Raw genomic sequence first — 7,022 nt, 5'->3', positions numbered from 1 at the left:
TTATCAGCGCAACATGCGGCACGTCATGGCGGCTCAGGAGGCCAGGTACCACGCCGTCCTGGAAGAAATGGAGACGGTCTTCAAGGAACCTCCCGAGCCCCCAGAGCCTCCCGAGGCTCAGGGCCCCGGTGGCTCGTGAGGAGCCATTTCTTCGACGCACGCCCTCAACTTTACCAACTCTACCTCATCTACAGAACCAGGTGACATTTTCCAAGCTCGTTTAGCTGGGAGCGCCCCTCGGGCTGCATTATTCCCAGGCCGCATGGGTCCGACCCTGTGGCATGTATCCCTTTGCTTATGTCTTAGCTTACCTTGCTGGGGGCGCCCCTCGGGCTGCATCATCCCCAAGCCGCTCGGGCCGGACCCAGTGGCATGTGTCTTCGTGCATTTACCCAAGCTGATTTGCCTTCCATGCTTAGCCTGCCTATGATTACCGCCTGCTCGGTTGCCACCCGCCACGGGTCCACCCCTCTGTGGTGCAGTCCGCTTGCGTGTTAAAAGGGGGGCTCCTGAGCATCGCGACTCAGGAGCTCTTACTGGCTCTCCAGCCCTCACCCCCTGACCTTGACCACGGCATCGTGACCTGGCATACCAGTGGTGGCTGAGCTCGCTCGAGGGCCGGGACCTGAGGACGTAGAATGCTTGCACCTAACCGTCTCGCAGGAACACACAGTCGTCGAAGACTCAAGACCAGGTGCAACCCGCCATTGGGTAGGGCCTCGTGAGTCCCGTGCTGACTCACGAGTGCCCAGATACACCTCGCAGCCCTGCCATGCAAGCCACGTGTCAGGGCGGGGCTGTACACGCCCCGGGGGCTCCTCCCGAAGGGGGCCCCCCTCCCACGCACAAGTGGAAGCACCATGCTCCGCGCTGGTCGTCGACACTGCCGAGGAGCGGCTATGCCCGTGCACAAGCGGAAGCACTATGCTCCGCGCTGGTGATAAACAACTGAGGGCGGTTCCACGGTCGTACCAACCTCAGGGAGCCCAGAGCTCAGCGTCTGGCCTCACCGCAACGCCTCCCCTCGGGAGAGCCGCATGAGGGGGCAGGACACGGGGGCTGCGCTCGGGTCATGCCCAAGTGTACGCCACCCAACCAGGCCTCCCGGGCCTAGGGGCTGCTCGGGTCACGCCCAAGCACACGCTGCCCCAACGGATCTCCCGGACCCGGTCGTCGCACGCCCCTCCCGATGCCTCGGCGAGGGAAGGCATGGAGATTGTTTGCACGTCAAGGGGGACTCCTGAGCATCGCGACTCAGGAGCCTAACTGGTCACGTAGCCCCTCACTCCTTGGTCCGTCCTGGTCTCCGGTCGGCCCAATGGCAGTTGAGGTACGCGCGGGGCCGGGCTCTGCCGACGTAGTTAGTCTATCCTCGCATACTCTCCCTGTAAGCTGTTTGCGCGTCAAGGGGGACTCCTGAGCATCACGACTCAGGAGCCTAACTGGTCACATAGCCCCTCACTCCTTGGTTCGTCCTGGTCTCCGGTCGGCCCAACGACGGTTGAGGTATGCGCAGGGCCGGGCTCTGCCGACGCAGAACACAAAGCAAATAGGAAGGGAAGCACAAAATCTTGGAGCAAATATTACAAACATGTTGTCCTCACAATACCAAATGAAAAGTCTAAACGCCTCCACAAGGCCTGATGCATGTTGCAGGGACGAAACAGGAGAATAGCCGCAGGTCACCCCTGGACACCGCCATCACCTGCAGAAGGTGCTTCTCCGTGGGTGATGTTGTCTTCACCACCAGCCGCAGGATCGGCGGCATCACCGGACAAAGGAGCAGACAAAGCCGCGGAACTTCTTCAGCAAGGCCTCCACTTGACCTTGTACAGCTGCGGCGGCGGCCTCGCATTGATCTTCAGCCACATGCTCCAGCAGCTCGTCAAGACAAGCGTCGGGGTCGTGAAGGTGCAGGTGGCTGAAGACGCGAGTCAATGCAGCTGAAGACAGGACACGAGCTTGTGCCTCCGCCATGGGACCGACACCATCAACGACTTTCTCGAGCGCCTTCACCAAGAGGGAAGCAGCCGGGCGGGGCCGTCCTCATCGGTGGCCAGCGATTTCTCCGGGCCATGCTCATAGAGCGTCTTCAGTGCCTTGCGAGATCTCTCCTCGAGGTCGGCAAAAGCCATGCGGTCCTCGGCCAGGACTCGCGCCTTAGCATCAAGATCGGCCTCCCTCGCCTTCACCTTCTGCTCCAGCTCTTCCAACCGGTTGCACTCGACGGCCTGCGTCTTCCCCAACTCCGCCAGCTCAGTATCACGGTTCTTGACGGCGTCCTCCCGGGCCTTCATCTCCTCCTCCTTCGCTTGGCGGCAGCGTGCTTCTTTGGCATGCTTGTCACGAAGGCTCTTCAGCTCATCCTCCAGCTCTCGGCAGCAGTCGCGGGCGGCCTCGGCGTCCTTTAGTGCCGCCTCACGATCGGCTGCAGTGTTGGAGGCACTCTGCTTCTCCTTCTCGGAAGATCCTGCGGCCTGGCTCAGCGCCGCGCGAACCGCCAAGTCGGAGTGAAGCCAGCCTGAGGCCAGCTCCAGGCGCCCGGCCATCAGGCGTGGGTCCGCGCTCAGGAGATCTACCTACAACTGGGTCATCTCCGAAAGAGCATGTTCCAGAATAGCAGCAGGAGTAGAAGAACCTGGGAGTGGAGGTGCAGCAGTGGGAGGAGGCGACGCCATCACCAAGGCCTGGGAGGCTGCGGGTTCCGGAGCAGTCGGGACCTCTCCAGCCAAACCAGACACCGGCACCTCCAGAGCCAGTGGGGGCATTGGGGCTGATTCCACACGGCGATGCCCTTCTTGGCTTCGCTAGGGTGACCGGGTTGGGGAAGTGCGAATGCTGCTGCTGCCTCCTTTCCCTGCGGAGGGAGGTGCGGCGGTCGCATCCTCCTTCCTTTTCTTCGCCGAAGGCACCGGCCTGATCAACCAAGGGTGAGCGTAAGAAAACGACGAGTACAAGCAGGGACAGGACAAAGTATAAGGCACTTACCAATCCACCGCGACATATTTCCGCTTGGGGAGCTTGAAGCCTGACAGCATCGGGACCTGAGGAGTAGGCGTGCGGGCTTCGGCGGCGGCAGGCGGTGCGGAGGAAGGGACGGAGCCAGCCCTAGGAGGCGTTGGGACATAGGCGGCATCACGAGGCACCAGCGACGACCTATCCCTTGTCGGGATGAGGGGCTGCCCCCTCTCCTCCTGGCGAGCGTCGGCCACGGCGTCGTCGGGCAGGGCGCGAAGGATCTCGGCCTTGCTCAGAGGGGAAGTCTCCCTCACCTCTTCAAGAGTCTTCTCCGAGTCCACCTCCTCCTCCTCCCCTCCACGGGAGTCGTCAGAGGACACCTCCACCGGCTTCGGTGCTGCAGGAGCTCCCGCGAGCGCCATCGGCACCAGGTCGCGTGCGTCAAAGGTCGGCCTGGAGGCGACAAATTCCTCCCAGTCCTTGTGGAGGAACAAAGGAATGAAGGCGCTAGGCGGGTACTCCTGGTTGTCCCCAACTATGAGGCGCAGGACAACATCCAATTCGTCGCCAGGAAGGGCCCCAGGCCTCAGGCGCGTCTTGTTGCCCTCTTCTTCAAGCTTCCACAAGGGGCGCGTGCGCGCCTGGAGTGGGGCAACTCGCAGCATCAAGAACTCCCTCAGGAGCATTGCCCCCGTCACCTTGGCCGCCTTCGTGTTGCCGGGATTCAAGTCGGTCGTCATCTGCCCCAACACCGACAACGCCCGCTCATCGGCAAGCCCCACCTTGGGCCACCCCTTGTTGAGCTGGGGCGCCTCCGTCAATAGCACCAGACGTGGATGGGCGCGCTTGGCGTCCATCATAACCCATTTGGATCGGATATTGTCAGCCCTCTTCCTGGTGCTCGAGATCGAGTTGGCCTTGCCAGACGCGATGAAATTGGCGCACCCGGAGATTGGCCCATCGGTGACGCGAAGGAAGAAGAAGTGGCGCAGTAGCGCCACGGATGGCAGCACGCCCAGGTACGCTTCACAGTAGTAGGCCAAGATAGACAAGAGGAGGATAGAGTTGGGATGGAGGTGCAGCGGCAGCAGCCCGTAGTGGTCGAGGACCTCATAAAAGAAATCGGAGAAGGGAAGAACCAATCCGACGGCGACGCTGCTTGAAAAGAAGGGGAAGAAGGTGCTCCCCTCAGGCTCCGGCACGTCGGAGGCAAGCCGGAGCTCCGTCTTCCCCCACTCATTACTCACCCCCGCCGTCAGCAGGCGCACGGAGGCGAGGCCCTTTTCCGTGACGGTGGGCGCTTCAAGAGCTAGCTCGTACCAAGCCGGCGTCGAGGAAGTCTTGACCTTGCGTGGCGCCATGGGTCGCAAATGCAGAGCGAGGTTGGGGCAGATCTAGAGGTAGTGGTGGCGAGGAGCGAGAAAGGGGATCTGGAGCAAGGCGAGGAAGGAACAATGAAGGCAAACGCTGTTGCGCCGGCCTTTTGTCAAGTCGTGCAGTTGCCAAGGCAGCGTGGGGAAGCGGAGCCGCCCACGTCCAATCAACCGCCACGTATCAACCGAGGTTGCAGGCTTTTGGGGCCCGCGGCGCTCCGTACTTGACCCTTGGCTTCGCGGCGAAGCCAAGTCCGAGCGCACCTTGGGCCCGGGGGCTACTATCGGCGTTCTGGGAACGGGGGTCCCCAGACTTGCCTGCCTGCGGCCTGCGGCGTGGCTACATCAGCGGGCCGTACGACCCATCTTCATCAACAAGGCATCCAAGACCCTCGCGAGGGGCCAAGCCTCGCGAGGCGGACGATGCAAGACCTCCTCAGGAGTGGCCTAGTCAGGCAGGCTCACAAGAAGCGGAGATATCAAGGCGGGGCAAACCTCACGAGGCTTTCGTGATGCGAGCCATGACGAGCGAGACCAGGCGGGTTCTAGGCGGGCGCTAGCGTGCGCAGCGTCCTTGTTTCCCCTTTGGTGCTAAGGAGGCAAGCGCAGGCGAGGAGTACCGAGGCATCAGGCAAAGGTTGCCATATCGGTGCAACGAGACCAAGACCAGAAGGACGGCAAGACGAAGTTCACCGTGGAGCCCAAGGCGGCGTCACCACCAGAGCCTTTCGCAGGCGAAGACCACTTTTGTCAAGATAGCTTGTACTAGCTGTCCCCCTTCAAATTTGCCCGCCGTTGTTGGCTCCCTTCCCGCTCAATATTTGGGGAGAGGACCAGGGCCTATATAAGTAGAACTAGCCACCACAGTAGGGGCATCTGAGCTTGATCTGACCTGATCGAGAGCCTACCCTAGCCACAAGAACACCTCAACCTCAGGAGGTTGTTCTTCCCCTTATACTGTTCATCATCAGCCCAAGAGGCAATCCACCACCACCACAATGGAGTAAGGTATTACACCACAATGGTGGCCCGAACCAGTATAAATCTCGTGTCTTTCTATGTTGCGAGTTTGTCGAGTTCGTCCGCGAGATCTTAGTGAGCTAGGGCGTGGATCGGTAGGAGGGAAAGACTTCGCTCTCACCCCAAATTTCAAACCTTAAGGGTTTTGCCAGAACACCACATCCGACAGTACAGATGGATAGATTGGATTTTTCTGATCATTTTTCATATATAAATTATTTCATTTGGAGTTACGGTTAAATTTCTATGATTTTTAGAAGTTTGAAATATTTTTTGAAATAAATAAATCATTTTTGATTTATTTCAAATTCAGAAAACAATTATGAGGTCAGCACTGTGTCACTGTGATGTCAGCAGGTCAACTGGGCGGTCCAGGTCAAACCTGACAGGCGGGACCCGCTTGTCATTGTCTGTGGCTTTAACCAAAAGGGTTTATTTTTAGACCGGGGATTAGTTATCCGGTGGGGTCCAGTGTCAGTGACTGTGGGGTTTAATTAGTGGCGCATTAGCCCCTAATGACATGTCCACGTCATCCAAAACGGCGGTTAGCCGTCGATGCTAATCGGGACACGGCGGGGTTGCCCGTCCGGCCAACTCCGGCGACGGGAGCTCGCGCGACTGGGTCGTGCAGAAGCAGAGCGACAAGGCGCGTCGACCAGTGGTGGTGGGTGACGCTAGGGTGGCCGGAATCGCTGACGGCGGTGAGTGGGGCGGCGGCCGGAGCTACTGGCTGCACGGACGCGGCGGTAGAGCAAGCGGGCGAGCGAGCAAAGGGGCTAGGCGGCCACCTGGAGGCACCAAGAGCATGATGTGGTGCAAGGGCATGGCTGGGTCGAGCTCAGGCCACGGTGGCGACGTCACCGGCGGAGCCGAGCCCTCGGGCTCGATGGGAACAGCGGCTAGAGAGGGAAATAGAGCATGGGGAGAGAGGGGTTCAATGTATTGACTCACGATGAGTGAAGGGGGCGCCGAAGCGGGCTCGGGGAAGGGCTGGAGCAGGCTGGGCATCGGCAGCGATCTCGGGCATCCGAGGGAGGAAGAAGAGGTCGGGGACGACGCTCCGAGGGCCTTCCGGTTGCGTGGATCGGCGGAGATGACTTAGAGGTCGATGGCGGAGCTTGTGGACCGGTCGGAGAAGCGAGGGCGAGGCGGTGGACGCAGCGGTGCTCGTCGGCATTCTCGGGTGCCCATGAACAGAGAGAGAGGAGGAAAGCGCGAGGAGGAGTTAGAGGGGTCCGGGGGGTATCGTGGCAACGCCTAGGCGCATAGGGGATGAGGCAGGCAGGCTGGAGGTGGCTAGCACGTGCCGGCGTGCCGCGGCCACACGCGCTCTATCCTTCTGGCGCGCCGAGGAAGATGACTGGCAAGGTGGGGGTGGGCTGGGCCTCTGCTGGGCCGCCAGGTAAGTGGCCCCCAGGTAGTTCTCTCTCTCTCTCTCTCTCTCTCTCTCTCTCTCTCTCTCTCTTTCTTCTGTTTTCTTTTATTCTGCAACTTCAGGGCTTTATTAAAAATAGCTAGGCACTTTCAAAAATCATGCACCAGAGATTTGGGCATCAAGATGGCCTCTAATGAACATGGTGCAATTGAACAAAATGTAGAGCATCACGAGACGAACATTTCGATATATTACATGCGCGAAACGGAGCTATATGCAGAGAGTTATGCCATGAT

Source organism: Triticum aestivum, chromosome 1D (assembly GCF_018294505.1).
Source record: "Triticum aestivum cultivar Chinese Spring chromosome 1D, IWGSC CS RefSeq v2.1, whole genome shotgun sequence".
NCBI classification, from domain to species: Eukaryota; Viridiplantae; Streptophyta; class Magnoliopsida; order Poales; family Poaceae; genus Triticum; species Triticum aestivum.
This window is presented reverse-complemented; position numbering follows the sequence as displayed.